Source organism: Callorhinus ursinus, unplaced genomic scaffold (genome assembly GCF_003265705.2).
Source record: "Callorhinus ursinus isolate GAN/ISIS: 27379988/994484 unplaced genomic scaffold, GSC_fseal_2.0 scaffold53, whole genome shotgun sequence".
NCBI lineage: Eukaryota > Metazoa > Chordata > Mammalia > Carnivora > Otariidae > Callorhinus > Callorhinus ursinus.
The window spans coordinates 5,895,757-5,918,905 of NW_027397115.1; the positions used below are offsets into that span (position 1 = coordinate 5,895,757).

Sequence of the window (23,149 nt, forward strand, 5' to 3'; positions counted from 1 at the left end):
GTGTCAACGCCTCAATAATTTGATCGGAAGGAAGGTATTCTTCAAGACAGAAATCAAGACCTTACCTCCCAGTTTCTCTTGCAACTAATATCTAGGCACAGGACCCAGGGGCCACTCATCCAATGCACCAATGGAAGGCTCTGAGTCAGAAGTATATTGTGAGGAAGCGGGCTCAGGGCAGCCTCTATTCTGACTGTGTGGAAACTACCTGTGCTTCAGAGGCAGGTGGTTCAAGGTCAAGTGTCCTGCGCAGGCAGCATGGGATAGGCGTCTATGTGCATTGCTGGTGCAGGCATGGCTCTGCTGGCTCAAGCTTGGCCGTACTCTGGGCATGGGTCCTGGCTGCATGGTCTTCACATCTGATTCTCTGGACCACTGGGTGATTTCATGAGCCATGTCTTAACATTTAATGCATTTTTTTAAAACTGTTAGCTGGTGTAGATTCATGGTGTACAACTGAGTATCCCAACTGAGCCCCTAAGTTTGCTCTTAGCATTTCTGACAGGTATGTTTAGGGGTGGTCAACTTCCCCCACCATGGATTGGTGACCTTCCCTTCAATTTTCAGGTTCTTGGCGGGGGGAGCATGGCAATGTAGCCTCCCCCCATCTCCTCACCCCTACCCCTACCAAGCATTTACCATGTAGGGCGAGGATTGACAATCTTTTTCTGTTAAAGGACAGGTAGTAAATGTTTTAGATTTTGTGGGCCATATCGTCTCTGTCACATTCTCTCAATTTTGTTATTAGAACAGGAAAGCCTCCATAGATAATTTGTAAACAAATAGCATGGCTGTGTTCCAGTAAAACTTATTTACAAAAACAAGTGGTGGGCTGGGTTTGTTGACCCCTGACAAAAAATCACACTTTGCAGATTACGATTAGCAACACAGAACCTTTTGAGAATGGATATCAACTATAGCTCTCATCTTGGCTTGACACTGGTGCCTGTCATCCGGACACACATCTCCACTTCTCTGTACCTACCTTTCTGCATCTACCAATGATAAAGCCAATAACGTTGTTTCCTCCCTCCCAGATTGCTGAGGAGACCCAATGCGGTAACAGATCTCAGAGTGTTATGAATGTGTGAAAAGCACTTTAAAATTATGGAGTATATTTTTGTGCCAGTACCATACTGTTTTGATGACTATAGATTTCTAGTATAACTTGAAGCCTGAAATTGTGATGCCTCCAGCTTTGTTTTTCTTTTTCAAGATTGCTTTGGCTATTCAGGGTCTTTTGTGGTTCCAAATACATTTTGGGATTGTCAATTTTGGTTCTGTGAAAAATACTGTTGGTATTTTGATAGGGATTGCACTAAATCTGTAGATTGCTTTGGACATGGCTAAAATAAAAAACACGAGAAACAACAAGTGTTGACGAGGATGTTGAGAAAAAGGAATCCTCATGCACTGTTCGTGGGAATGCTAACTGGTGTAGTCACTGTGGAAAACAGTACGGTGGTTCCTCAAAAAATTAAATAGAATTACCATATGATCCAGTAATCACACTACTAAGTATTTATTCAAAGAATATAAGAACACTAATTTTAAAAAACGTATGCACCCCTATGTTTATTGCAACATTATTTACGATGGCCAGATTATGGAAACAGCCAAAGAGTCCATCAAAGATAAAGAAGAGATGCTATATGTATACCATGGACTATTACTCAGCCATGAAAAGGAATGGACTCTTTCCATTTGCAATGACATGGATGGGTCTAGAGGGTGAGTGCAATAAGTCAGTCAGAGAAAGACAAATACCATATGATTTTGCTCATATGTGGAATTTAAGAAACAAAACAAATGAAAAAAGGAAAAAAGAGGCAAACTGAAAAACAAACTCTTAACTGTAGAGAACATATTGGGGGTGGCCAGAGGGCAGGGCGGTGGGGGATGGGTGAAATAGGTGATGGGGATGAAGAGCACACTTCTCATAATGAGCACTGAGGAATATATAGAATTGCTGAGTCACCGTATTGTACATCTGAAACTAATGTAACACTGTATGTTAACTGTGTTGGGATTAAAATTTTTAAAAAGAATAGCTGTAAAAATTATGGAGTACATTATTATAATTATATTTTTATTCCCCAATAAGCAATGAGCTCCATGAGAAGAGGGTCTGTGTCTTTTAATTCTGACCGTCTATTTTCTAGCACATTACATTTCACAGTCGACATGAATGCTTGTTAAATAAACAAATAGTTTAGCTCTTGGTTCAGAGGACTTTTAAGCTCAGTGATAGATGTAAGGTAACATTTGAGTAATCACATAACCACCCAAATGAGCAGGAAGTGTTAAGGGACACCTGTAAAATTGTAGTCACAATCTTAAAAGCTTATAGAAGCTATGCAAAAAAATATAGATGAATGCTGTGTGTTGGTGCAAGGTAGTAGGAAGTGGCGGGGACTGGGGTAAAATGAAGAGTGTGTATCCTGTCTGAAAGGAATGATGTTCTTTCGTTCGAACTAATGCCATGTGGAAATGTGGGACCACCTTTGACAATTTTTCCAATTTTTCTTTTTTCTTTTTTTTTTTTTTTAATATTTATTTACTTATTCTTTTGGGGGAAAGGCAGAGGGAGAGAGAATCCTCAAGCAGACTCCCTGCTGAGCACGGAGCAGGATGCAGGGCTTGATTTCACGACCCTGAGATCATGACCTGAGCTGAAACCACAAGTTAGACACTTAACTGACTGAGCCAGCCAAGTGCCCCAATTTTTCCAATTTTTCAAGAGAAGCTGAAAATCTGTTTTTTTAAGTAAATTTCTCTCATTTTTACACCGTGGCAACTGATCCTCAAGATTAAAAAATAATCATTCTCAGGTCATCTGTAACTCCTCGCATTATTTCTAGAAGACACAATCAGAAGTTATAGTCTAAGAATAGCAATGTAGAAAATTCTTAGATTTCATCACCTTTTGAGTCCCTGATTGTAATTAATGGTCTTTCTTATTGCAACATTTTTGATCATTTCAATTTTCAATGATTCTTTGATCATGGAATTCTTGCTCTTATGACTTCTCTAGTCGCTATGATTATTGGCCCTGACTTGTTCCAGCTCCCCACATTTCCACATGGCTTCCTCTTCCAATATATTCAGATCTCAATTCAGATGTACCCTCCTCAGCCAAGCTCTCCCTAAACATCCTGTCTAAACTCACCTCCCTCCCTCTTTTTTCGCGATACTTATCATATATTTTCTATGATTTGTCTTCCCCCACTAGAGTGTCACCTTCCTGAAAGCAGAGATGTGTCCCTATTTTGTTCAATGTTGAATTTCCAGAACCTGCCACAGTGTCCGGCAATAGTAGGCCCCTAATCAATATGTCAAATGGATAAATGAGTGATCCTTTTGATCTGTCCCTATTTTGTTCAATGTTGAATTTCCAGAACCTGCCACAGTGTCCGGCAATAGTAGGCCCCTAATCAATATGTCAAATGGATAAATGAGTGATCCTTTTGATCTCTGTTGATGAGATGCCAAGACTATTCATTATCCAAGATTTTGTGAAAAAATATGGCTGTGAGAAAACAGGTTTCTATTAACAGAAATCTTAACATCAGTGTAAGTCTAAAACATATTCACCAGTAACTTGCTTTTGACACTGGGAGAAATCTACAAACCTAAAGCCAGCTTTTTATATCATGTTTACATCATGTTTATGATGGCTTCCTATGGCCCGTCTCCTGGGAATGGCTGGAGGGAGTTTTATGATGACCATACAAAAGGGAGCTTGAAGATAAAAGATTGCAGGCTGCTCTAACAAATGAAGGGAGAAGACCTGAAAGATTCCTTGTTAGAATATAAAATTCTCCATTTTGGAGTGCCCTTAGAGGAAAAAAGATGGCAGAAAAGTCATGAAAAGTTTTAAGGGTTCATTCAGGTTGAGTAATTTAGGTAAAATAAGAAAAATATTGATTAAAAAATGACTTCTACTATCAGCTACTGTGAATTTTATTTGTTGTCAAAGTGACGTGAGCAAGTAGAAATAATTTTAGAAGAGTAAGGAATCCAAAATACCATCACCCTGGCAGAGCGACCCTTTAATATTTCCCAAACCCCCTGCCAGTTTCGATGCAAGTTTACTAACCTTGTAGACAATTAAGTAACATCTTCTCTTCTGGGATAGTCAACAGATAAGCAACAGCTGCTCACTCTGTGAGGGGTACTGGGCTCGGTTTCATTTTTCTGCATCCAAGGCAGGTCTGAAGACACGCATGCTCCGTACGTTGCGCTTGCCTCCCTATTCCCCCTTCATCGCCAACATCTGAATTACAATTCTTGGGAAGTAAGTCGGCACACACGGGAATGCCTACCCATCGCGAGCCAGACCCTGGCTGGTGTTCTGACGAATGCAGGGTCTGTACTGGAGGAGGCCAAGTGCCAAATAATTTCTCAATATATATCAGCTCTTCCGATTATTATATCCATGTTAGTCTCTGATGAAGTTCAGTATATTGAATATGCTGAATAAATGCTTATCAATGATGTAAAGAAAATAATTTTTCTTACTACTGATGAGGTTAAGTGCCCCTCTCACGAGCACCTGTATGGTCCCCATCATGGCACTCATGCCCAGGCAATGAAATTGTGCATTCTCCTTGTCCTCCATGTCATGCTTCCCTCAAGGGAGGGGTGCTATATGGTCATACTGGCATCCTCGGTGTCCAGCCTAGAGCCTGGCACCTGATTTTTAGTTCAGATGTATTACATATATGAATGAACTTGGGGAAGACTAAATGTCCCCAGGGATCAGGTCTGAGAGGAGCTGGCTCTTTCCAGCCTATGAAAAAGAAAATTAAAAAGTGACATGCCCACTCAAAAAACAAGTGGGTTTTCTCCATGTCCTGAGTAAGGAAATGCCCTGCAAAGTGATCTACGACAGAGGATGGTCAGAATCTTGAGAACTCTTTCCCTTATCCTGAACTCCATCTTTTTTTATGATTTCACACTCTGCTCTCCACATTCACAGTCTGACATCTCCAACTAGAAAGGTTCGTGCTTGCCTCACCAAGTCGCATGACAGAATTTTCTTTTAATTAGCACATTCATAACAGCAACAATAATTCCAATCATTAATAAGCTGCTCACCCCACTTAGGAACAAACCAAATGGCAAGAAGTCAATGTTAATTTTAAAACACATGTAAACAAGAATCCAGGAAGGCCAAACACAATAACCTTCTGGCATTATTAATGGCAAAGAACGCTTTCTGCTGAGCTGGAGAAGTAACTGTTCCACGCATCGTAATCCATACTCCTCTGCTTACACTTCTCATCATGGAAATCAATTAATTATTGTGTAATGATTTAAAAATATATATGCTTCTCCCAAATACCATAGGCTTCATGAGGGCAGGGATCACATCCGTATGACTCCCTGGGTCCACAGTGTTCTCTGCACATAGTAGGTGTCCAACGTGTCTGTGTTGAATGAATGAACGAACGGATGAATGAATGAAAGAATCAACTCTCAAAGGGGTGCTAGCAGATCTCTTGTGAAAGGATAGAATCCTGATGTTCAGATAATCACTTCACAAAGAAAGTTGGGCATAAGCACCCTTCTCAAATATTGAACTGGCCCACTGTTTGGGCCATGAAGGTCTAAGTGTTCATTCAAGAATTTCTCAATTTTCAGTCTGATCAAAAGTGAATCCAGCTATATCTTGGATCATCAGGATAACAGACTTCGAACTGAATATTGCTACACGAAATCAATGTCTACATTTGTGTTTATCCCTGTGATTGAGTGAGTGCCCAGTCTTCAGAGGAAAAGGACATCGCTTGGCTTTTTAATAGAGCGTTTCTCACATTGTGGGGGCTGGCACAGTTTCTCAGTTCCCAAGTTTGGAAAACAGTTGTAGCTACGTCTTTCCCACTCAGCGCTGTGACACCTATGTCTGGGCAATGCCCGGGGCCACCATCTGTCTCCCTCGCCTATGACTCTACTGAGCGGCGTCAGGCTAGAGAGCCAGGGCGGCATTTCAGTGCTGGCCCTCGTGACGGACCCGGGATGTCTATGATCATTTCCTCTGCTGCCTTTCATATCACTGAACTGAAACGATCAGACCTGTCAAGAGCGAGGGCCCCAGATGAAAGGCCAGTGCATTAAGACAGAGCATAATTGCCAGCTTCTGAGTTTCTGACATTAATCGTTTTACTGAAAGAAGACAGTGGAGCTCCTCTCCCCCCTCTCTCTCTCTCTCTCTCGCTGTCTTCCTCTGTCCGTCTATCTTTTATTGCCAACACACAAGCATTATAGAGGGGTGGGGGCTAGAAAGAAAAAAACCCCACCAACAACAAGGTTTCCTAATTAAAAGTAATATGTCCCCCGCCCCTTTTTTTGGCAATTTGATAACACAAAACACTTACTTGGGGGCCACAGGGGGAAACAAACTGAGACAGATAAAAAATGTTTTGTGTTCATCCAAGCACAACTATGTTAATGCGTATTATCCCATTAATGCGCATCAACATCGGGAATCGGCTTCACCAATGCAAGCAAGAAGCATACACTTATCATCATTTGATAACATGTTTAATGACAGATTGACGGGAGATTTGCAAATGTGAACTGGCATCAGTGTTGCTAACTTCAGCTTCTGCCGCCGCCTCTGCTATGCCAGCATATTTATGTGCATAATTTGATTTCTCAGCCACACTGTTAGTACATTTTTAATATTAACTATGCACGAACAGACAGCCGAACTTAAGTTGCACTGATGGTTGGAGTTCATTAGATTGAAAAAGATGGGCATGCATGACTAGATGGAGGTGGCAGTCCAACATCCAAGAAGCACCTCGGAACAGACACACTCCATTCTCAACACGCCCCAGCTACTTGCCTCGTTGTTGAAGTGGCAGAGCTCTTGTGAATGAAGGAAGGAGTGGAAGGAGAAGGAGGGAGCCCTGACCTGGGCAGCTGGGCCAGGAACTCGAGCCGGAGCCCCTGCGATGGCCACACGCATGTTGGGTTTCCCTCCGCCCCCTCTGTTCACTCCAAACCCATCACAACGCTACACTCACACCCATTGCTTCATAAGGAGCAGGGGAGAGCTGGCTGCTATTCGTGCCCCAAGAACCCAGGCCAGGAGCAGCTGCTCAGGAAACTTTTTGAAGTGGGAGCAGGGTGAATCATAGCGATCTTGGGGAGGCGCGCCCACCTGCGATCGCATTTTGCTCCTATCGCATAACACTTGCGTGACCTAGGCCAGGGAGTGCACCTTGCTACCTTTCCATTTCTTCATCTGTAAAATGGGCACAGGGATATCACCTACTCCGCGGGGGGTTTGAGCTTAAAGAAGCTAAAGGAGAAAAGGGCTAAGCCCAGCATTTGGTACAAAGCGAGCTCACAATATATGTTCATTCTTATTATTTTATTTCTGCTTTTTTTTGGGAGGGGGTAATTTAAAAAAAGTGTAGAAGGTTGCTCCCCAGGCCCTAGAATCAAACAAATCTGGGGTTTCAACCCCAGCTCCACGAAGTCAAGGCTGTGAGGTGATGGTGAAATGACTTAAATTTTGTGGACTTTGGATACCTTGTTGGCAAAATGGGGTGATCCCAGGACACATCTGGCATTGCTGGAGGAAAGGATAGAATGAGATGGTGTATAAAGGGTCTAAGAGGCCTTGGACCCAGTATGCACTAGGCAAGCCTTAGCCTTTATTTTCTTCGGGCATCAGGACAGTGCTAAATGTTCTGGCACTGCTAGGGGAGTCTATCAAAAATACATTCAAGTTTTGGTTCTGCTGCTTCCTAACTGTATGATAACCTTCGTAACACTCAGTTTTCCCCCCCCTACAAAATGGGGACCCATCATGGAACCTACCTCCGGGGATTAGGGGAGGATGAAATCAGAGAGCACTGTTAGCGTGCTCATTCGATGTTAACTCACTGTTACTGAAGTCTGTGTCTTTGGGGCTTCAGTGGTGCCTGGCACAAAATAAGTGCTCAATAAATATGTGTTGCTTGAACAAGTGAGAGAGATCACTATGGCTATTAGGCAAGGCCCAGGTGAGTCCTGGGACAGATTTGTCCAGGGCACAGGGCAAAAGGCCTCCAGAAGTCTGTGGCTAAGCTCAGTGAGTAACCCAAACAGCACAAGAATACACAAGAGTAGGCTTTTGAGAACCATCAGAGATACAGACAAACAGCTTTCCAATGAAGGAGAGGCAACTAGCATTGGTTGAGCACCTACTATGTGCATCATGCTAGGAGCCTCCTTATCTTTTTCTCATTTAACCTTCACCACAGATGACTTGTAGTGGGATATTATTAATCCCATTTTAGAGATATAGAAATTGAGGTTTGACTATTAGCTGAGTCTGGAAGGTAGAACAGGGGCTCCAAGAGAGAGAACGCTCACTTCATATTTGTCGACTGGACCTCCGAGGGGTCGGTAACCTGCTGATGGGGACACAACTTGCAAGTGCCTGAGTTTGGACTGGAGCTCAGTTTTGGCACTGAGCCCCATGTACTTTCTAGCTGCCCCTTTCAGGTGGGAGACCAGAAGGAATAAATGCAAAATCGTTAACCGGCCGCTGTGTGCACTGCTCTTCGCGTGTGAAGGTGGCATTTCTGTGTTGAGGCAGGCGAGTCACGTCATTTGCCTGCTGTAACAAGGGAGCTTTGCAGGGACTCATCCCCACTCTCAGATGGGGCGAGAACGTGGACACAGGGAAGCCCATCTGAAGAGAGCACTGTAGTGATGCCTTTGAGTCCCTTATACTATATTGTTGCACCTCGCTCCTGCCTTCTGCGTGTTTTCCCTTCTAACAGGCACAGGAGCAATTCTCTTCCGTGTGTGGCCCATGGCTACCGGGGATGCCCAGACTGCACCTGCTGGGTGCCTGAAGTGCCTTTAAGCTGGTGCCCCGTCCGGGACGGCGCTTCACCAATGACGGACTGAGGTCAGAGGACCAGAGCCCAAACCCTGCCTCCAGAGGGGTCAAACTCAGAGGCACAGTGAACAGTGAGCCTGGGGCTTTTCCCGAAATCACACCCCTGCCTGGCTTTCTGCCCTCCTCTTATTGGTTTCCTCTGGGAGCACATTCCTAAGAAATGACTTGTCAGGGTCTTCATACGAGGGTCTGCTTCTGGAACCTGCACCTGGGATGCCATCCTATTAGACCAGAGTCTGGCAAACTGCAGCTCCCGGGGCCAAAACAGCCCTCCACCTGTTTCTGTAAACAAAATTTTATTGGTGCTCAGTTGCATTTACTCATTTATGTGTCATCTGTGGTCGCTTTTGTGGTGGAATGTCAGAGTCAAGTAGTTGCGATATATACTACATGTCCCACAAAGCCTCAAATATTCACTCTCTGGTCCTTTGTGCCTGTACATAGTATAGCTGAGTGCTGTGCTAGATAAAGCTTTGAGCACATGAAGCTCTTTCCCACCTCAGGAACCTGGCATGTGCTGTTCCTTCTGCCTGGTGTTCTCCTTCCTTGACTCGGTGGATGACCGATTGCTTCTCACTTTTTAGGTCTCAGCTAAAATGTCCCTTGCTCAGAAGGGCCTTCCCCGCCCACCCACCTAAAGTAGTCTTCAGCTTCTCTATCCCGTTGCCCTGTATTCTTAGCACTCATGGCACTGAAATGACTGCCTTTGTTTATTGGCTGTGGTTCCCTCCAATGTTACCAACTAGCATGTGGGCTCCCCGAGGGCTAGAGACTTTCTCCGTCTTGCTCATTTCTGGATCCTTGTGCCTGTACATAGTACAGACTCAAAAATATCTGTTGACTGAATGTTGAGAAAGAGTGTAAAACCCTTCAGAAGGCTGCATTCATAGTGACTGGGGCTAGAAGTCAGGTGCTGCATTATGATGGTGCTGGGTAATCTGATCCTCGTTTTGAATCCGTACTCCCGAAGAAATGGGAATATATTTCATACTCAAGCTGCATTAGTGCCTAGACATTTGTTGTGTCTGGTATTAATTTGCTTGTTTTGCCACATTATGTAATGGGAGATCACTTTATGTTATAAGCTATAATTTTTGAATTTTATGATATATATTGACCTGCTTTGAGAACCTGGCTATAAAGAGCCTTGCTGTCAAGGGGTCAAGAAAAAGTTATGCTGTGTTAATGGTTTTAATTAATGCATTAATTTCACAAAGTTTTTCGTGGGGGCTTAATATGTGTAGGGCCCATCTGAGATGTTCAAGGAACTTCCTAGTAAGCACATTCACATGCATATACATCTGTGATTCATTCTGCACACAGAAGCCAGAATCATCTTTAGAAATGCCAATTGCATCATGCCATTACCAGTGTATGGGATTTAAATACCCCCAGTGAACTTAGAATAATCTAAACTCATCACCATGGCCTGCACACTTGAGCCGGTGCTAAATAGTCAAACTTCTTTCTCTCTGAGCTCACAGAGTTCCAGCGACACTGATCTGCTTTCTTTTTCCCTCAGTGCACCCAGCTTTTACTTGCCTCAGGACCTTTGCACTTGCTGTCCCTGTCTCAAATCCTCTTTTCACTCATTTCAGGACTGGCTCCCTCAGTCCTTCATGTTTCAGATGTCACCCCTCAAAGAGGTATTCTGGGAGCACCCAAAGTAAATTAACACTCTTGCTACCCAGGCCCTAAGTACTTTGTTTATTTCCTTCATGGGATCTGAAATGATCTTGTTTATGAAGTTGCTTTCTTGTTTCTTGTCTTTCTCCTTCTATAAGATCTTCAAGGGAGGAAAATGTCAATCTGTTCAGTGCTATGTCCATGGAGCCTAGCACAGTGCTGAGACATAAGGAAATGCACAGGTAAATAACATACTATGAGATAGTTGTAAATCTAATAAAGGACATAAAAGAGGGTGATGGGAAAGAGACATTTGAGAGGGCTGGATGGCTTTTGATCAGGGCTTGGCAAACTGTGGCCTTCAGGCCAAATCTAACACATCACCTGTTTCTGTAGGGCCCACGAACTAGAATCATGTTCACATTTTTAAATCTTGAAAGAGTCAAAAGAAGAAGGCTTTTGGGAGGGGCCCTGAGTGGCTCAGTCAGTTGAGTGTCTGACTCTTGATTTCGGCAACGGTCATGATCGTAAGGTCATGGGATTGAGCCCCGAGTGGGGTTCCACACTCAGCAGGGGGTCTGCTTGAGATGATCTCTCTCCCTCTCCCTCTGCCCTTCCCCCTGTTCACGCTCTCTCTCTCTCTCTCTCAAATAAATATTGAATAAAAATGCTTTTTTATGACACATGAAAACTATATGAAATTCGAATGTCAGTGTCTATCGATAAAGTTTTATTAGAATATAGCCACACGCATTCATTCACACATCACCCAGTACTGCTTTCATGTTCCAATGACAGATTGAGTCGTTGTGACAGGGATTGTGTGGCTCTGACCCAGAAAATATTTACTCTTGGGCCCTTCACAGGAACGTTTGATGATTCCCGATTTAGATAGATTTTCAGGGAAGAGTCCTTGAAGAAGATGACGTTTAAGTTGAGATTTAAATAATGAGAATGGTTAATCTAAAGATCAGAAAGATGATATTTGAAGTCCCTCAGGTAGAAAAAACACTCATTAAATGGTAGCTCTTCTCATTGTACCATGAGCTTCGAATTAGGACTTTTAATCTGGCAGTCGTGGGCTGGGCACACTGGTGCAGGGTAGTTACGGAGAGTCCTGGCAAGAGATAGGGTGTGCTTCAATGGACTGGCCTGCTGTAGAGACAGAGGTGGAGCAGGTGAAGTGGTAGAAATATTATGGAGGTCCAGTAAAAAAATTAATGATGAAATGGACGGTGGTGGGGAAGAGGAGGGTCCACCGATCCTAAGCTGGGGCACCAGGGGACTGATGGGACCGCTCTCTGTCATGCAGAATCAGAAACATTAGTAGGTGTCTGGAGAGTGAACAGATGGCCTAGGTCAAGTTTGACCAAGATGAGTTGGATTTAGGGTCATCCCTGCCCCCACCCCAAATCTCCACTGATATCACACCCCCTCGGGACATACGAATCTCAGCCCAAGTTGTAATGTGCTGAGCCTCCCCAATGCTTCCAGGAGTGTGCATCTGAGCCAGGCTGAGGAGGCAGCATCCCGTCTTCCCAGAGGGAAGACTTTTGCTTTGAGTATTGTGACCCCACAGACCAACTCAACTCTGTCTCCATTGGTGGCACTCTTGGGAAACAGACACTCTATTGAAACCCCTAACCTGTGGGATATAACCCTGGTGCTGGTCCAGGTGATCTGGCTGTTCCTCTGAAAATGAAGACAAAACAGGGGAAATCTGAGCTGAACGACCAGGAAAGACCAAGTTCCAAAGATGTATGGCTTTTGAATCCAGGATTCATCTGTGCATGAAACCAACCCTATCCTTAGATGAACTGACAAATTCCCTGGTTTACTAAATTAAGCTTGATTTGGTTTGCAGTCAATTATAAATAACAGATTGTGATAAACACAATTTAGAGTTAGCATGCTGATCATTTTTAACTATTGCTTCCAAAATAATTTGGCACCTCATCTTTTCAGAGTTAAGGAAGATATTAAAAACTAAGTCAAGAGGAGGACCTATTCCCTTGACCGCCAATCAAGGGTCTTGAGATGGGAAACTCCTCCTGATACAGTAGAAACAACTGAATTGATATTGTGTATCTCTTTATTAAGTGATCTCAGCGGAGTCCTATAGAATCCTGGACCACCTCCTGCTTTCCTGGAATTTGGTTCTCTCCTCTGGTTGCTTCTCGTCAGCTTCTGCTCTCTACCCTCTAAGGGACAATCTAGATGTCTCACCTTCTTGGTCTGACTTGATTTTGTACATTATACTAGGACCTTCCTTAGGGTTCGTTCTACTTCTTCACACAGGACAGAGTGTCAGACAGGCTCAATGACTGAATTAAAGCTAATAAAAGCAAACCTTTCTTTAGAGCACTCACAACATTCCAGGTACTGTGCTTAAAGCAGTGGGTCTCAAAACACGGTCCCTGGACCAGCATTCTGTTATCATCTGGGAATTTGTTAGAAATTCCAATTATCTGGCCCCACCCAAGATAGACTGAATCTGACGCTCTGGGGAATGGGTTCAGCCATCTGGGTTTTAACAAACCCTCCAGATGATTCTCAAGTTTGGGAAAAACCATTGGCTTAGAGTATTTATCTGGATCGTCTCCTGCAATCCTGTCTCTCGAGCCCTGAGGCAGGACAGTTACTCCCATTTTATAGATAAAGAAACTGCGTCTTAGAGACTTAATCTCGGGGGGGAAACAAACTGGGGGTTACTGGAATGGAGGGGGGTGGGAGGGATGGGGTAGTTGGGTGATGGACATTGGGGAGGGTATATGCTATGGTGAGCGCACTGTGAAATGTGTAAGACTGATGAATCACAGGCCTGTACCCCTGAAACAGATAATACATTATGTTAATTAAAAAAAAAAAAAAGAAACTGCATCTTAGTGAGACTAAGCATTTGCTTTTACTGCTAGGGAACAGTGGAATGTGGATTCAAAGCCACACACCTCTCCAGAGCTCTCCAGTGAGGGTGGACATAGCACCCGTGCTTGGCTCGTATTCCAGCTATTTGGCAGAAATGCTATCTGAAATTCACATGTCCTACTGCCTTTTTGATTATTTCTAGGGAGCCTTAGGACCACTTCTCAACCTCCAAGAAACGTTCCACTTAAAAAAAAAATGGCTCCAAGAAAAAGAAAAGGTAGCCACAGAAGAGAATCCCAGCTTCAGACAAAACACAAGTCAGGTCCACTGGGGTCCCAGGGATTGCTCAGGGCACCGAGGAATTTGTGATCATCAGCTTGCAACCTCCTCTCTTGAAAATCACCTTCTGCTTTCCGAGTTCCCTTTCTCATGCACTGCATTTCTCCCCAGCTAAAACCATGTGGTTACAGATGCCACTTTGCTCGCAGTGATTTATAAGCAATCGCTAATGTTCGGTTATAATTCCCCATTTCAGATGCGAAAATGGCTCATCATATTCACCACAAGGGCCTCTCTACAATGATATATAATTTAAAAATTAACACGAGGACAGAGGAGACTCTGCATTTTTGAACTAGGAACTTAGAGACTCAGAGGTTACAACTTGATAAGGTGAGCTCAAGGAATTAGATGAATCATTAAAGCAAATGCCTCTGTTCCATGTTTCCATGACTTTAGAGCTTTTCTAACATCTTCCAGCTCACTTGCACTTGTCAAAGTGCAAGCCCACAAATGGTCTATTTATATTAGGGTATTTTCCCCCATTGTTACGAACATTCTCTAATTCTTGACATAGACTTTTCCGATTTAAACCATGCTGTCGGAAAGCAAGCAAAGCAGAAAAAAATCAATGCTTGATCTCCAGCAAGGGCCAAACAGACGTGAACAGCACAACCAAAAAGAGCCAATGGTGATTCTCTGGAAGAACCCGTCGCTGTATTTACAGCATCACTGGCTCTGGGTGGAGATGGACCCAGAGGACTTGGGATGGTCGGACATGCAGCATGCCCATCTCCAGAGAAGGGGATGGTGACAGTGACAGACACAGGGGGAAAACAAGGCAGGGACAGAGAAAGTGAGCTGGTGTAAGAGGGAAAGATAATGTAGTGATTTTGCACATGTAACGCACGAGATCCTTTGGTGCTTGTATTGGTTCAACCACTCATGGCCTTGTGATCAAGCCATTTCCTAGTCTGCTCCAGCATCAAGTGGTTGCAATTATGGATTGCAAATTTATTGACATTTGACATCCACATCAGCCTTCCTCTGATCAACAGAACTCTCTGCCGCCAAACTGAATAATTACAGAAGATTTCAGCAGTCATGGGGATGCCAAAAAGGTCATTAAATCATCTTGAAAAAAACAGTGTGTTCCTCCATTTCATCTTGCCAGTAAATCTTCCGTTGGAGTTGGGACCACCTAGGGTTGATGCTCAGAGAGGGGCGGGGGCCTGAATTACAGAATGAAGAGAGGAATTAAATTAGGATTGAAAAATAGGAAGGCACGCACAGCAGGGACCTCTTGTTTTATACTTCATAATTTCTGGAGAAGCATGAAGATCGTGGCTTACTTTTATCACGAAATGGATTCTCCTTGGGAAACAGGCAGTAATGGCTCACTTAGGAGTTGGGGGCGTTCCAGGGGAGATTCAGGAAGAGCAGTTGTATCTAGAAACCCACCCCGGGTGGGCCCCACAGTATGAAGCCAAATTTGTCCTAATGCTCCGCATGACTTCGCTGCTTGATAGTCCTCCTTTCTGGGCAAGCATGGTTGTGGATGGCCTGGAAGCCCCCTGAGGCCACTTGTTCCTCTCCATGCTCCTTGCCTTCACTGCCTCCAGATCACCCCTGTCTTTCCCTTCACCGCCTCACTGGCCTCCTACTTTTGCCCTTGACCACGTTCATCCACTCTACACTCCATAACCACAGTGGTCTTCTGAAGGATCAAGTAGATCATGCCCTTGCCCTCGTAAACCCCTTCAGTGGCTTCTCACTGGGCTTGGGGTGGGCGGGGGGAGAAAGTCTAAAGTTCTTGGGATGTTGTACAAAGCCCTGACTTGCCTCATGTCCTCACCTCACCCCAACCGCACCTCTACCCCCCTCCAACCCCAGCCCTCGACACTGGCCTTTCCCTGAATCAGATGCACCAACCCTTCTCCTGTTTTCCCGCCTGGGATGTTCTGCCCTCAATTTGTCACATGACCAGCTCCTTCCCAATCTCTTCGTTTTCCTTCCCTGACCCCTCCCCCCATTTAAAGTAGGTGGCCTGTCATCGTCCCTCACACTACACTGTATTCCCTTGGCAGCCCCATGTTCTCAGAAATTGTTACTTTTATTTATGTGCTCCCAAATGTGAGCTGTTAGTATTATCATCAGTGTGTGTCCTCTGATTAGAGTGTAAGACCTGGTTTCCTTTCTTTTGGGGTGTAGCCCAGCACTTAGGACAGAGCCTGGCTCAGGGCAGCTTCCCCAAGAGCATGAATTAAAGGACAACTGAATGAAGGTCTCTGATCCTCCTGGTGCTGAGAATGCAGAACCGCTTGACTCTGTCACCTGAAGGCATCTATGGACTCTGCTCCCATGGGCGAGCATACCTCAAAAAAAGGCATTTCTTAGCCCTCATGGCAATTTTAGTCCTCTGGGCAAATCATTTGACCGCGGGCTGGGAATGCTTCTCACTTTCTCGCGCTTTGCTGGGCTGCACAGAGCCTGAAGATTCCTTCCTTTGGGGCTTCTGTTATGTGCTGTGCTCTGTGCTAAGGGTTCCACCTGCTTTATCTATTCGGTCTGCCTGACTGATGAGTGACACAGGCACTACTGTGATTTCACACATGGGGAATGTCACAGGAAGTTATGATCACTTCCTAGGTACTGTCTCTCCCTTCCTCCCTCGCTCCCTCCCTTCCTTCCAGTGTTTATAGAGTCTGAGCATGGGATGCTAATCAGATGCAGGCCCTGGCCTCCTGGACCTTAGAGGTGGACGCCATGTTCACCTCCAAGGACGAGTCTGGTGCTGCACTACTTCCAAGCCCTACACAGTCAACTTCATGGAAATGATGTTTGACTCTTTCAGTAAAGCAAACCTATATTGAACATCTGTCTCCATGAGGCTCAAAAGATAAGTATATATGCTCGATTAGGAGCCATCAGGTATATCCACCAGCTTCTCTGCTTGATCAGCATTCCTTCTATGCCAACTTCTCCTGCAGACACAGCTCCAGTCACACTGAACAACGGGCATTTTCTGGAACGAACCCCCTGCTCGACCTTACTTATGAGGCTTTCCTCTTGCCGTTCCTTTTGCCCTGGTGCCCTCCCCCCCTTCCCACCTGCTAGTGCCTCTTCTCATTCCGGATGCAGCCTAGCCCTCTGCTGATTGGGTCAGACATCCTCAGGCCCTCTCAGCTCCCGCTCGCTTCCTACTCTCCCTGCGATAGGATGGTGCCGAGCTCAGTGTAAGCCTGGCTGGTGTCCTGTCCTTCCGTGATGGACTGGCAGCGTTCTGCGGGCAGAGTCCATCTCTGTGTTGGGCACCCCTTGCATGGGCCACCGTCCCCAACGTGTAACGTCTACCGTGTGATGCATGCTTTCACATCTGTCTTTCCTCAACGGGCGTTCCCGAGACACAAAGTGTGACTTGGTTGCAGCACATTATAACTGTGGCTGTTGATATTAGAATTAAAATCCTCAGACATGTCAACCCACCCTTCATTCTAGGGCTGCTGTATTTTAACAATTTTAAGAGTAGCTCTCTTCAGTGGATCATTTCTATGTGCCTGCTAGTGTACCAGGAAGACACTTGGCAGGTTTTCTTTAATTTTGTCCTTATAACACTATGTGAAGCCAGCCCTCCTACGGCCACTTGACAGAAGAGGCAGCCAAGGGTCAGAGAAGTGATGTGATCTGCCCTCGGTCTCTCAGCTAGGAAGTAGAGATGCGGCCCCAGGGCCCAGGCCTCAGTGGCTCCAGAGCCCACGTACCTCCCCCTGAGTTTAGCTGCGCCATGATCCCCTCGTGGGATTTGGAGGCATCAGGAAGTCCTGTCTCCTTTGTGAGAGGCCTTCCCCCCACTCCAGCTTCCTCTCACTTTCCGTTCTTACATTTCTGGGATGATGAGGTCCTGATTGGTCCTCTGACTTCTAAGCCAGAGCAAACACTATCCAATAGGGACCCATCTCTATGGTTACTGTACACCAGAGAATCCACAGGAAGGCAGCACCGGGTGGGGAGGGGAGAGTGGACGCTACAGCAAATATGGGGGGGGATGAGGGAGTCATAAACAATTAAACATGACAAAATCCTCTGGTGAACAAAAATAGAATTATTTGACTGTGAAATCGAGTAATGTAGCATTGAAAATAACATAACCTGAAACATCATTTTTTTCTCCATAGATGAAAAAAATACCAGATAAAACCAGGCATGGTGAAGGTGCCAATTTGCTGGAGGGCCTGAGATGGAGAAAGTTGTCTATGTCAAAGATTTGGGCTTTCAGGATATTGAAACATCTCTTTTTTTTTTTGACCCCTCCACTTCTCTCCCCTGCTAGTAACTTGGGGATGGGTTCCCACCTCACAGTTTGGTGCAGTGCCCCGGTAGAATTTAACCCTGGGGATACCAGAAAGGCGCTGGGAGAAGTTTTGGCAGAAATTCTGGCTTGAGGTAAATCATTCATTTGCCCACCCTTGACTTCCAGCTCTACCACATACGATCTTGGGGATCACCTCACTTGTCCGAGGGCTCGTTTCCTCACCCGTAAGCTGGGTGTCATTATCATTCTTTCTTTGGAGATTTTTGGGGTAAGGTTGAGTGAGGTCATACGTGTAGACAACCCTAGTACAAGTGCTGGACTACCAAAAATGTGCAATAAATGTTAATTCTCTGTTGGTATCGATCACGGCAAGGACAGAAGTGGTAATGGACGCTGCCAAGCACTGTTTTCTTACCACAACTAATCAACATCATCCCCATCATTATCTGCATTGGGACTCCAAAGCAGACCTTCCTAAGCATGGTACAGCCACTGGTGACTTTGGACTGTAGCAAGTGGAATTTTTCAAGGTAGCTGGGGGGCAGAGAGAAAAAGCAGAAACCAGAGGGAAAGAAAGGCAGGTTAATGCTATATTCCATCCTTTCTCAGGGGCACTCAAACATCCTCCCAGATACTTCCATGCCTCCTGCCGCCCCCCAAATGCCCAGAGCTGATTTAAATAAATCTGTCCTCCTAGCCTCTCCCAATTTCTTCAAATAAAATGGCACAATCCACCCCACATCTTAATCTAAGCCTTCAGCAAACAGAAGGGGATTTTTTTTTTTTTTGAGGCAGGTGATCAAGGTAGGGAATCAAGAGGAGGGTGAAGTTCAGTGAGCACCCGCTTTGTGGGCCAGATCCAGGGCTGAGCTCTGCCCATACACTAGTTTAGCTAATCCGTACTGCAAACTGGAAGAAGAGGAAAGGACCTGCATTTACTGCCATCCGGTCTCTGCCGGTCTTGCTCATCAACCTGAGCATGGATTTTTTTTTTGTACGTTTTCACAGCATCCCTAGCAGATGACCCCCAAAGGAATGCCCTCCATGCCTAAACATAGGCTATGCCTCCTGCAAGTAAAAACAAAAACAATAGGAAAAATAAATAAAAAGACCAAAGAAATAAAGGCCATTCCAGAAAAAAACAACCACCAGCACTTTCCACAGAGCCCTGGCTTTCTGGGCTTTGGGGGGGGCACGTGTTTTCAACAGTAGCACAAAGTTCTCCAAAGCCCCCAAAGGGGACATGCGCCTTGAACTCCTGGCAGCCCCCCTTTTCCCCGCCCAGTGAGCCTCATGTAACATTTACACTGGATTTAATGGGAGAACATGACATGCACTGATTTTCACCGAACTCCTGTTCTTTCAGGGGAAGAGTCGGGAAAGTCAGCAGCTGCACACCACATCCTCTTCTATTTCGGTACCCCTAACGTGATCTCCGTGGCCCACATATCATTTAACAAACTGCCCTGCGATTCTTGCAGGGTGTGGCGTCAAGACTGATTTAAAATCCCCGCATTGCTAAAACTGCATTGTTCTTCATCAAGTTGAGTCATTTTTATGTGAAGTGTCAAGCTCTCTAACAAATAATCCCTGCCAGACAAATCAAGTTCCTCGTCTTAGAGCCGTGGCTAAATAGTTTATAGCTTTAATCTGCTCACCGAGGTGTGCAGTCTATGACAGTAATTATAAATGCAAGGAGAAATTATAGCTGAATGCTTTAACTGCATTAGGAGCCGTTTGATGAACAATCATGAGTGCCTGCTCCGTTCTAACAATAGAGGGCAAGTTAGTGTCAGTGCATTAGAGAGATTTCAGTTCTGCATGGCTTTTCCTCCCATTTACCACAGAATGTCACTTGTCTCCTATAAAGTAGAAAAAAAGCACCGTGGAAAGCTTTAAACTTGATAGTTAAAGAAAAAAAGACAAAGAGAGAAATGCAGGGGAAACTGTTTATCATTATGACTTTTTTTTTCCCCCACCTGTTTTGTTTGGTGGCTGGTTCGGTTTCAAAATTAGTTCGTTGACGGTAGCTGCTTGTTTACTTACTAGGGGCCTTAAAAAAAAAAAATCCCTCCTCAAGCCATTTCCGTGAAATCTTTATAGAGAAAGATTTCCTTAAATGAAGGGGCGAGTTCAGAATCGGCCAGGCAGAAGCTCCAGCAACTGCCTGTGTCCTCCCTACCGCCCCCCCGCCCCGCCCCGCGAGGGCGAGGTCCTGCTCTCCATCTGTATCTACCTAAGCTAATGATACAATTCAGCTCTTTATTTTCCCCTCCTCACTTTCGCGGAAAGACGTTTTTAATTTAGCTGAAGAATTACACAAATGTATTTTAAAGACATAAATCCATATAAAAAATATGAGCTAATTAAAACATTGCACTCCCTGTCGCTCATGGATTTTCAATTTAGCGAAAGAAAAAAGAATTGCATCTGGTTAAATGAAAAGATGATACTGATGGCAGATTGGAGTAAATGAAAAATAATGTTACTCTATATTAAAGCACCAAATTATACACGTCAGGATTGAGATTTCGAAGGCTCCCAATGAGGGGGACAGTGCAACAGAGAGGGGGACCGGCGATGCGCGAGGGAGGTAAGCCAGATCGCTTGCATAAAATGGAAACATTAAAACAGATGACACATATGTTTCTCGCTGTGTTGGAAATAAGCGAGTCTCATAGCTGACCCTGTTTCTGAATTCTCATTTTGTTTCCCCCAAATGAGAGTCAGGATGAGGATCAAAAACATAAAAATCTGGTACATGTATATTTTCGCTGGAATTCGGGTCATTCCTTGGTTAGCTGCTATATGGTAAATGTCTAATTGCCTGACTGGACGAGGACATCACAGTCAGGAGAGCAAGGATGCTTTGCTTCACCCTGCGGGCCAGTCCCGGGCCCCCAAGTTTCAATATTCGGTTTGCAGCTGGAGCCTCTGAGAAGCTCAGGGGAGCTCTTGCCTATCTCCAGCTCATGTGCCACAGTTATCGCCCTTTTCTGGGCTGTTAGATGTCCACGTGGCCATGGGTAGCACCTAGAAACCATCAGGCAAGGTGGTGGAGAGGCAGAAGAAGATGATGAGTGCGGAGCAGTCCTGGGCTCGAGTCCATCTCTGCACAGGCTGTATGCTTGTGGACAAATCACGAGGTCCTCAGAGCTTGTTGCAAGATCAGAATGGCATGAATCACCCTGCCTGGCTGGTGGAAGAAGCCCATAAGTGGGAGTTTTGCTGTCAGTTTCTATCATTATGATCAAATAGCAAGCTGAGGTTTCCAGCTTGGGGAGAACCTGGGAAGAACCCACAGGTTCTACACACTTCAGGTGAGGCTGAAGAACGTTGGTAGAAGCCCGTGGGGATTGTGGAGGACTAACTTTTCCTGTGAACCTACTAGTTGCCAGACTTTCTGAAAAAAGAGTTGCACAGGCTTATTTAATTCTCACAAATTTTCTATGAGGGGAGAACCGTGTCCCCATTTTATAGACACAGAGGTGGGCCATATCTTAGAGAGAGTGGATGAGTTAGGATTTGCACCCAAGCCCGAGAGCCTGGGCGGCCAGAGGAAGCTCTAACATCACAGGCCCCCGAAACCATCATTCCCCTCCTGAGCATCCCCCTTGGGGATCAGGCAGATGCCCCTCCTGTGTGCTCCATTCAATGTTTACCCCAGAGCCACCCATCTGCGTGTCTACCGCGAGCCTGAAAGGCAGACTCTTGTTCTGGTCACTGGTTTATTCCCCGGGATCAGCGCAGTGTGTGGCCTGGAGTGATAGCCTCTGGATAGGTGATAATGAATGAGCGAGGTTATGAGATTGTAGGAATTCATGGCAGAGAATCTCTCTGCCTTCTTTTCCTCCCCTGTTACACGGTTGAATCAACCCCTACCTTATAGGGCTGTTTGTGAGAATAAAGTGGAATAATGTTTGTAAAGCGCTTGCCGCAGGGCTAGCACGTTTGGCTATTATAAACAGCATGTCTGCTGGTTCACCATTACATATCCATTGCTGAGTAGAGGCTGGCGTGTAGTAAAAGCAAAACTGATGTTTGTTGTAAGATGAAAGAAATGCAGGGAGGGGAAAAAGGAAGGAGGGAGGGAGGGAGGGAGGGAGGAATATTCATTTAATGGATGAATGAAAGGGTGACGCTTCTTATAGACATTAATTAATCCAGCCCATTTTGCCTTTTCCAGAATGCCATATAATCCATGTTGTTAGGGTTTCTAGATTTAGCGAATAAAAATACAGAATGCCCAGTAAAATTTGAATCTCAGATGAACAACGAATACCTTTTTTTTAGTAAAAATATGGCCCTTGCAATGTTTGGGACATGCTTATTCTAAAAACTTATTTGTTGTGTATCTGAAATTCAGATTTAACTGGGCACCCTATATTTTATTTGGCAAGTTTACATGCTGTTCACCCTGAACATGTGTTTTTGTCGAATCCCCCACAACAAAGGTGGCAGCTTCTTGGACTAGAATTCATTCTTGCCCCCGATTTCAAGGCTAGGTGTGCTATAAAACTTGTACACTGTATTACACAGTAATGACTATAATTTCAAGTCCTTGTGCATTTTAGACTCATTGATTTGCTCTTTGTTTAACTTCTATTATTCAAGAGCATGTGGTTTTTAAAGGTATATGCAGATACTTATTGAAATCGTTTTAGATTACTTCTGTCCTAAAATAGGGATGCACATTTAACATTATCTAATTAATTTTTAATGAAAAGTTGCCTTTAATATTTGGCAGAGCATTTTTCAGGATTTAAGACCTACCTAAGAAAGAAAAGGAAATTCAGGCCAAAATTTGCGTCTCAGAGAGAACATAGATATAGCACAGCTCCCAAATTTTCCATAAAATCTTGACCATGCTTTCTAAAACATCATGTCATTTTGTACAATTTGTGCTATCATGCATACCGACTAAAATTAGAGTTCCGGATAACAGCGATCTCATTTTGTGATCATTTAAAAAACAGAGCTGCATAATTCTAAGCAGTGGGCAAGGTACTGCACGGATGTTGTTCTATGGGAGGACCTCGAGGGTGAAGGAATTCTTCCCTACGTGGCCAGAGGATCAGAAAGCCACCTCTGTGCAAATGTGGGAGCTAGTCAGGCAGATTGTAATATCCTTAGTATTAACACAAACACACCATGCACAC

The 23,149-nt window shown here is 44.6% G+C and overlaps 1 protein-coding gene across 2 annotated transcripts in view; it reads right to left on the minus strand.

The window, feature by feature from the left end:
• TSHZ2 (teashirt zinc finger homeobox 2) overlaps window positions 1-23,149 on the minus strand; it is a 437,476-nt gene that overhangs the window by 153,365 nt on the left and 260,962 nt on the right. The window lies entirely within an intron of this gene.